This window comes from Chiloscyllium punctatum, chromosome 27 (genome assembly GCF_047496795.1).
Source record: "Chiloscyllium punctatum isolate Juve2018m chromosome 27, sChiPun1.3, whole genome shotgun sequence".
Lineage (NCBI taxonomy): Eukaryota > Metazoa > Chordata > Chondrichthyes > Orectolobiformes > Hemiscylliidae > Chiloscyllium > Chiloscyllium punctatum.
In genome coordinates this window covers 47,587,153-47,595,507 of record NC_092765.1, presented here as the reverse complement: position 1 = coordinate 47,595,507, position 8,355 = coordinate 47,587,153, and the positions used below count along the sequence as shown (strand labels likewise).

Here is an 8,355-nt window from a genome sequence, read left to right as displayed (position 1 = left end):
TTCCATAATAGACCATAATAATGTCAGCTCAGTTTCATAGTGGATACACAATAAATATTCACAAGATTCAACAGATTGAATAAATTAAATTATAATATTCAATGTATGTTTAACAAAATAACATTAATTAATGCAGCAAGAAACAAAGCTATATACGACAATTTGCAAATAACCTATCTTAACAACAAAAAGAAAGATTCAAACTATTTCCCCAACTATATCCTTTACTGATACTCAACCCCAGTGATGAATCAGTCCTTTACTTCTCTCTAAAATTTCATTTTCATTTGCAAGTGAGTGCCCTTGGAAGTGGATCACAAGCAGTGTCCTTTTGGCAATTTTGTGCATTCAGCAAATACAAGTTTTTGCATTATTACCTGTCCCTGAGACTCACAAATGCAGGCTATGTCAGTAAACTAATCTCAAGTACATGTTGATAGCTTTCATAACTAGATTAGATTTCCTACAGTGTGGAAACAGGCCCTTCAGCCTGACAAGTCCACACCGACCCTCTGAAGAGTAACCCACCCAGACCCATTTCCCTTTGACTAATGCATCTAACACGAAGGGCAATTTAGCATGGCCAATCCACCCTAACTTGGGCATCTTTGGACTGTGGGAGGAAACCAGAGGACCCAAAGGAAACCCACACAGACACAGGGAGGATGTGCAAACACCACACAGATAGATGCCCAAGGCTGGAATTGAACCTAGGTCCCTGCCACTGTGAAGCAGCAGGGCTAACCATCGATCCACCATGCCACCCCTTATAAAATATGGAATACTTCACGAATTTGTGTGTCATCATTGTGCAGGGGCCATGCTAATCTTCTCTCTATCGTTCTAATTTTACTATATGCCCTGCTGAAGTGAGTATTACCTTTAACTACCTTTAAACAGCTAAACATCATATCTACTGGTATGGATCTTTTCTTCTGAACTGAAACTGCTTCTAGCTTTTTGTCTCTTTCTGTACTGATCTCAGTAAAGATGAGATAGTATGTAACTTAAGCTGCACGATTTCTTGGAAATGCTGATTTCGCCCAATGCTAAAGGAAATGAGTTTTTGACACTTTAGAAAATAAGTCACCATCACAGTACTAAAACTAAATCATGCTACCATAACGTAACCAGGGCAGCACAGTGGCTCAGCAGTCAGCACTGCTGTCTCACACGACCACTGAAGTAACTGTGCAGAGGCCAGTATCCCGTTACCAAGTCACCCTTTATTTAAATAAAGGGGAAGTTGGACCAATCTGGAATGAGGAATTAAGAGGGCTAAAAGGGGTCATGCAATATCTTTAGCAAACAGGGTTAAGGAAAATCCCAAAGTCATTTATTCATATATAAGGAGCAAGAGGGTAACTAGAGAAAGGGTTGGCCCACTCACGGACAAAAGAGGAAAGTTATGCATGAAGTCAAAGAAAATGGGTGTGATTCTCAATGAGTACTTTGCATCAGTATTCACCGAGAAGGCCATGATGGATGTTGAGGTTAGGGATTGATGTTTGATTATTCTAGGTCAAGTCGGCATAAGAAGGGAGGAAGTGTTGGGTATTCTAAAAGGCATTAAGGTGGACAAGTCCCCAGGTCCGGATGGGATCTATCCCAGTTTACCGAGGGAAACAAGAAGAGATAGCTGGGGCCTTAACGATATCTTGCAGCATCCTTGAACACCAGTGAGGTCCCAAAGGACTGGAGAATTGCTAATGTTATCCCCTTGTTTAAGAAGGGTAGCAGGGATAATCCGAGTAATTATAGGCCAGTGAGCCTGACATCAGTGGTAGGGAAACTGCCGAAGAAAATACTGAGGGGTGGGACATATTTACATTTGGAAGAAAATGAGCTTATCAGTGATAAGCAGCATGGTTTTGTGCAGGGAAGATCATGTCGTACCAACTTAATAGAATCCTTTGAGGAAGTGACAAAGTTAACTGATGAGGGAAGGACTGTAGAGGTCATGTATATGGCCATCAGTAAGGCATTTGATAAGGTTCTGCATGGTAGGCTAATGGAGAAAGTGAAGTTGCATAGGGTCCAGGGTTTACCAGCCCATCTATCCTAACCTCAACATCCATCAAGCCCCTCTCCTCAGTGAGTACCTATGCAAAGTACTCATTAAAAATTTCACCCATTTTTTCCTGACTCCACGCATAACTTTCCTCATTTATCCTTGAGTGGGCCAACCCTTTCTCTAGTCATCATCTTGATTCTTATATATGAACAAAAGGCTTTGAGATCTTAACCCTGCAGTGGAGTAGAAGTGGAAAGGAGTTTCTTATAATAGAGAACTGCGACAGGTGGCGTTCTACAGGGATGCGTGCTGGGACCACTGTTGTTTGTGATATATATAAATGATCTGGAGGAAGATATAGATGGTATGATTAGCAAGTTTGCAGATGACACGGAGATTGGTGGAATAGCAGATAGTGAAGGGAACTGTCAGAGAATACAACAGAATATAGATAGGGCAGAGAAATGGCAGAAGGCGTGCAATCTGGGCAAATGCACAGTGATACATTGTGGAAAATCCCATTCAAGAGCAAATTATACAGGAAATGGAAAAGCTCTGGGGAAAATTGATGTACAGTGAAGTCTGGGTGCTCAGGTCCATTGCAGCCTGAGGGTGGTAACGCAGGGTGATGGAGAGGTTAAGAAAGCATGCTTTCCTCCATCAAACAGAGCAATGAGTACATGCTGGATTAGTGGTGCTGGAAGAGCACAGCAGTTCAGGCAGCATCCAATGAGCAGCGAAATCAACGTTTCGGGCAAAAGCCCTTCATCAGGAATAAAGGCAGTGAGCCTGAAGCGTGGAGAGATAAGCTAGAGGAGGGTGGGGGTGGGGAGAGAGTAGCATAGAGTACAATGGGTGAGTGGGGGAGGGGATGAAGGTGATAGGTCAAGGAGGAGAGGGTGGAGTGGATAGGTGGAAAAGAAGATAGGCAGGTTGGACAAGTCAAGGAGGCAGTAACTGAGCTGGAAGTTTGAAACTAGGATGAGGTGGGGGAAGGGGAAATGAGGAAGCTGTTGAAGTCCACATTGATGCCCTGGGGTTGAAGTGTTCCGAGGCGGAAGATGAGGCGTTCTTCCTCCAGGCGTCTGGTGGTGAGGGAGCGGCGGTGAAGGAGGCCCAGGACCTCCATGTCCTCGGCAGAGTGGGAGGGGGAGTTGAAATGTTGGGCCACGGGGCGGTTTGGTTGATTGGTACGGGTGTCTCGGAGATGTTCCCTAAAGCGCTCTGCTAGGAGGCGCCCAGTCTCCCCAATGTAGAGGAGACCACATCGGGAGCAACGGATACAATAAATGATATTGGTGGATGTGCAGGTGAAACTTTGATGGATGTGGAAGGCTCCTGTAGGGCCTTGGATAGAGGTGAGGGAGGAGGTGTGGGCACAGGTTTTACAGTTCCTGCGGTGGCAGGGGAAAGTGCCAGAATGGGAGGGTGGGTCGTAGGGGGGTGTGGACCTGACCAGGTAGTCACGGAGGGAACGGTCTTTGCGGAAGGCGGAAAGGGGTGGGGAGGGAAATATATCCCTGGTGGTGGGGTCTTTTTGGAGGTGGCGGAAATGTCGGTGGATGATTTGGTTGATGCGCAGGTTTGTAGGGTGGAAGGTGAGCACCAGGGGCGTTCTGTCCTTGTTACGGTTGGAGGGGTGGGGTCTGAGGGCGGAGGTGCGGGATGTGGACGAGATGCGTTGGAGGGCATCTTTAACCACGTGGGAAGGGAAATTGCGGTTTCTAAAGAAGGAGGCCATCTGGTGTGTTCTGTGGTGGAACTGGTCCACATCCATCAAAGTTTCACCTGCACATCCACCAATATCATTTATTGTATCCGTTGCTCCCGATGCGGTCTCCTCTACATTGGGGAGACTGGGCGCCTCCTAGCAGAGCGCTTTAGGGAACATCTCCGAGACACCCGTACCAATCAACCAAACCGCCCCGTGGCCCAACATTTCAACTCCCCCTCCCACTCTGCCGAGGACATGGAGGTCCTGGGCCTCCTTCACCGCCGCTCCCTCACCACCAGACGCCTGGAGGAAGAACGCCTCATCTTCCGCCTCGGAACACTTCAACCCCAGGGCATCAATGTGGACTTCAACAGCTTCCTCATTTCCCCTTCCCCCACCTCATCCTAGTTTCAAACTTCCAGCTCAGTTACTGTCTCCTTGACTTGTCCGACCTGCCTATCTCCTTTTCCACCTATCCACTCCACCCTCTCCTCCTTGACCTATCACCTTCATCTCCTCCCCCACTCACCCATTGTACTCTATGCTACTCTCTCCCCACCCCCACCCTCCTCTAGCTTATCTCTCCATGCTTCAGGCTCACTGCCTTTATTCCTAATGAAGGGCTTTTGCCCGGAACGTTGATTTCGCTGCTCATTGGATGCTGCCTGAACTGCTGTGCTCTTCCAGCACCACTAATCCAGTATTTGATTTTCAGCATCTGCAGTCATTGTTTTTACCAATGAGTACATGCTACAGTTGCATAAGACTTTGGCTTGGCCACATCTGGAATACTGTGTACATTTCTGGTCACCACATTGCCAAAAGGATGTGGATGCTTTGGAGAGGGTGCAGAGAAGGTTCACCTGACTGTTACTTGGTATGGAGGGTGCTAGCCAAGTAGATTAGGATTTTTTTTGCATTAGGAAGATGGAGGTTGAGGAAGGGGAAAACCTGATTGAAGTCTACAAAGTTATGAGAGGGTGGTAGCAAGATGCTTTTATCCCAGAGTGGGGGAACTCAATTAGTAGGGGTCAGGAGTTCAAAGTGAGAGGGGATAAGGTTAAGGGAAGTATGTGTGGGAAGTTCTTTATGCAGAGATAGCAGAGGAGGGTATAGTAGCCTAATTTAAGATGTATCCCCAGCACCCATATTGTGTGCACGCGCAGGTTTGAGACACACAGAAAGACAACAGGTGTACAAATCTTTATTCAATTCCTACCAGCAGGAAGAAAGGAAAGCAGGTTTTTTTTAAAATAATAGCTTAAAATAAAAAGGAAACAGTTAATATTGACAGTTGTATGCAACAGCAATTTTACAAGGGAGAGGAGCAGCAAAGCCAGGCCCCAAACCCTACCGTTCAAATAGCCCAGTTTCAAATATGAAACTACAGCAACAATGACATTTGTCAATAAGACAATCCTGTTTCATAGGAAAGTGCAAACAATACAGCCCCAGCAAGTGCCTGTCCCTCCCGGCCACTCTAAGGAGGCCTGCCCCTACACACCTTCTGGCTCTCGGTCCACCCCATGCCCCATCCAGTTCTTGGTCCGCCCTGACACACCTTTTGACCACCTCTAGGACAGCCTGCCCCAGTAGCCGCCCAGGTGACAGCCCTGAGGATGGCTACTGCCTTCTGGCTCTTGTTCTGCCCCATGTACCATTGGGCTCTCACCCACCCTGCTGTGTTGTCTGGCCAGTGGGTTTATCCTGACACACCTTCCAGCCACTTCTGGAACAGCCCATTCCCTTTGCTAGCGATAACAGCAGGCACAGTAGCCCACAAGCCTTCTGGATCTCAACCTAGCCCCACATACTTCTGACCACCTCGGGGACAGCCTGTCCTGCTTACCCCTTCTCAGGATGACAGTGCTCAGAATGGCCTACCCACCATCTGGCTCTTGGGGTAACTGGCATCAGGGTGGTATACTCATCCTCTGGCTTTGGGGACTGCCTATCAACCTTCAGGTGCACAGGATGGTCTCCCCACACTCTGGCTCTTGGGCTGACAGCTTTCAGGATGACCTAGGAGCTGCCCAGCTCCCAGTAAGGCCTACCAGACTCAGGGACACAAGACAGTGCAGATAACTGTCATATCATTTGTTATGAGTTAATTACCAACAAACAGTCCTTTCTAACCCAGAATCCATTAGCACTACATTTTGAAGAAAAATGCCTGAGTCCATTTCCAGGAATGGAGTCCAGTATACAAAATGCATTGTTGAAAATAGTCTACTCCACACTGCGGAGTCTGTTTTTAGCAACAGAGTCCACTCCTGTAAGCAGCAAATGCACATCCCACAGTACACTGGTGTTCAGTCTCCATAGAGTCCAGGCCCACTCACCAGACCACAGTACATTGTACAGGTGCAGTTAACTCACAGGGGTTTGGTCCACTGCTGAAGGCAAAGGTCTTCTCCCAAACTCCAGGGTACACAGAGTGCTCACCTCCCAGCATACACACAGGTGTTCAATCTTCAGAGGCCCAGTCCCACAGCTAGGCCACCCCCTGTAACAGCTCCTCTGGTCAAATGTACATCTTCCCCCAAGGGCTCAGTCCCAACACCAAAAAAAGTGAAGATATTTACAAAAACAAAACTAAAACTAGAGTCCAAGGGCTAAGCCCTTCCATAAAATCCACATTTCACTTGAGAAAAGTAAAAAAAAAGGAGAAAAGATTAGCACACTGGTTGTAACCAGCCAGTGAAACACTCCCTTAAATGAGAACCAAGTAACACCTGAAACACTTTGCGTCAGGAGTTTAGGAATCACAGTCCTCATTAGAGAAATACCAGTTCACAAAGTGGCCAAATAATTCAGCCAGTTCAGGAATCTGGTTTCCTCAAAAGCAGAAAAAACTAACAGTAACATACTAACTAAACAGGAGCCAGCATGGATTCAATCCCCTAAACGGAGGAGACTGAATCTCCTGTTTTCTTTTTGAAAAAGATTTGTTATTTTGGAACAATGTTTCACAAATAATTTAATAGAAAACATGGTAAACTACAGGACATTGTAAACTGTTTGGTAACTTTAGTCTCCTGTTTTTTGTTTTATTACAAAAAAGGAAAACTTAACATTTACAGCGGTGTACAGCAGCAACTTTACAAGGGAGAGGAGCAGCAAAGCCAGGCCCCAAACCCTACTGTTCAACCAGTTTACAGGGAAATGAGGACAAACCTCAAATCCCAGTCCCACATATAAAAAGATAGCAATGATATTTGTACATAAAACACCAATCCAGTTACATAAAGTGCATACAATACAGACCCAGCAAGCCCCCATCCCTCCCACCTTCTGACCACTAAAGCAGCCCACCCCTATGGACCTTCTGGTTCTTGGTCCACACCATACCCCTTCCAGTTCAGTCTGCCCTGACACCTTCTGACCACCTCTGGGGCAGCCTGCCCTAGTACCCACCCAGGGTGACAGCACTGAGGGCAGCTACCTGCCTTCTGGCTCTCAGTCTGCTCCTATCATTGGGCTCTCACCCACCCAGCTGCACCACCTGGCTAATGGGCTATTCTGGCACATCTTCCAGCCACCTCTAGGACAGCCTGTCCCCTTCCCTGGCACAGCTGCAGGGTAGCCCTCAAGCCTTCTGGATCTCAGTCTACCCCTATGCACCTTCTGGCGCTCAGCTGCGCTGACACCTTTCAGCCACCTCTAGGACAGCCCTTCTCAGAATGAGTGCTCAAAATAGCTAGATGGTGGGTAGGCTATCAGGGTAGCCTACAGGACAGCCTACCAACCTTCAGGTTCACAGGATGGCCTACCCACACTCCAGCTCTCGGGGTGACAGCTTTCAGGATGACCCATGAGCCTCCCAGCTCACAATAAGGCCTGTCAGACCCAGGGACACAAGACAGTGCAAGTGATAGACCCAACAAACATCATAATACAGTTAATTACAAGTCCTTTCTGGTACACAGTCCAAATAGAGTCTTCAAAATAGAGTCCATTCCCAGAAATGGAGTCCACTCCAGTTTGAGGTGCATTGTCCAAAATGGAGCCCACTCCAAACTGCAGAGTCCACTTCTGAAGGCAGCAAATGCCCAGCACACAGGTGTTCAGTCTCCATAGAGTCCTGGCCCAGCCTTGGAAAACCAGGCCCACTCACAGGAACATAGTACAGATGCAGTTAACTCACAGGGGTTTGGTCCACTCCAAAGGAAAGGTCTTCTCCCAAACTCCAGGAAACAGCAAGTGCTCATCTCCCAACACACACACACACACAGGTGTTCAATCTTCAGAAGCCCAGTCCCAGGGCTAGGCCTCCCCACAGGAACAGCTCCTCTGTTAAAATGTATGTCTTCCACAAGGGCTCAGTCCAAACACCAAGTGAAGACACATACAAAAAACAAAAGAACACTCGAGTCCAAGGGCTAAGCCCTACCACAAAATTAACATTGTCCTTTTCTCGAAAAGAGTCACAGGCTGTAACCAGCCTGTGAAACAACAATCCCCTAATGAGAACTGAGTTATACCTGAAACACATTGTTAAACTCCTGATGCACATAACTGGTCCTCACTAAGAGGAATGCCAGTTAACAAACTGGCTAAATAATTCAGTGATCAGGTTGTTTCTACCCCAGGAAAAGAAAAGTGCAGAAACCAACTGCAACAGTAA

General features: G+C 47.1%; 1 non-coding gene across 1 annotated transcript; it reads right to left on the bottom strand.

Moving 5' to 3' along the window:
• Positions 1-770: 770 nt before the first annotated feature.
• On the bottom strand, positions 771-875 carry LOC140453741 (U6 spliceosomal RNA). Its single transcript, XR_011952477.1, has one exon. It is a non-coding gene; the product is annotated as a U6 spliceosomal RNA (small nuclear RNA).
• Between the last annotated feature and the right edge of the window lie 7,480 nt (positions 876-8,355).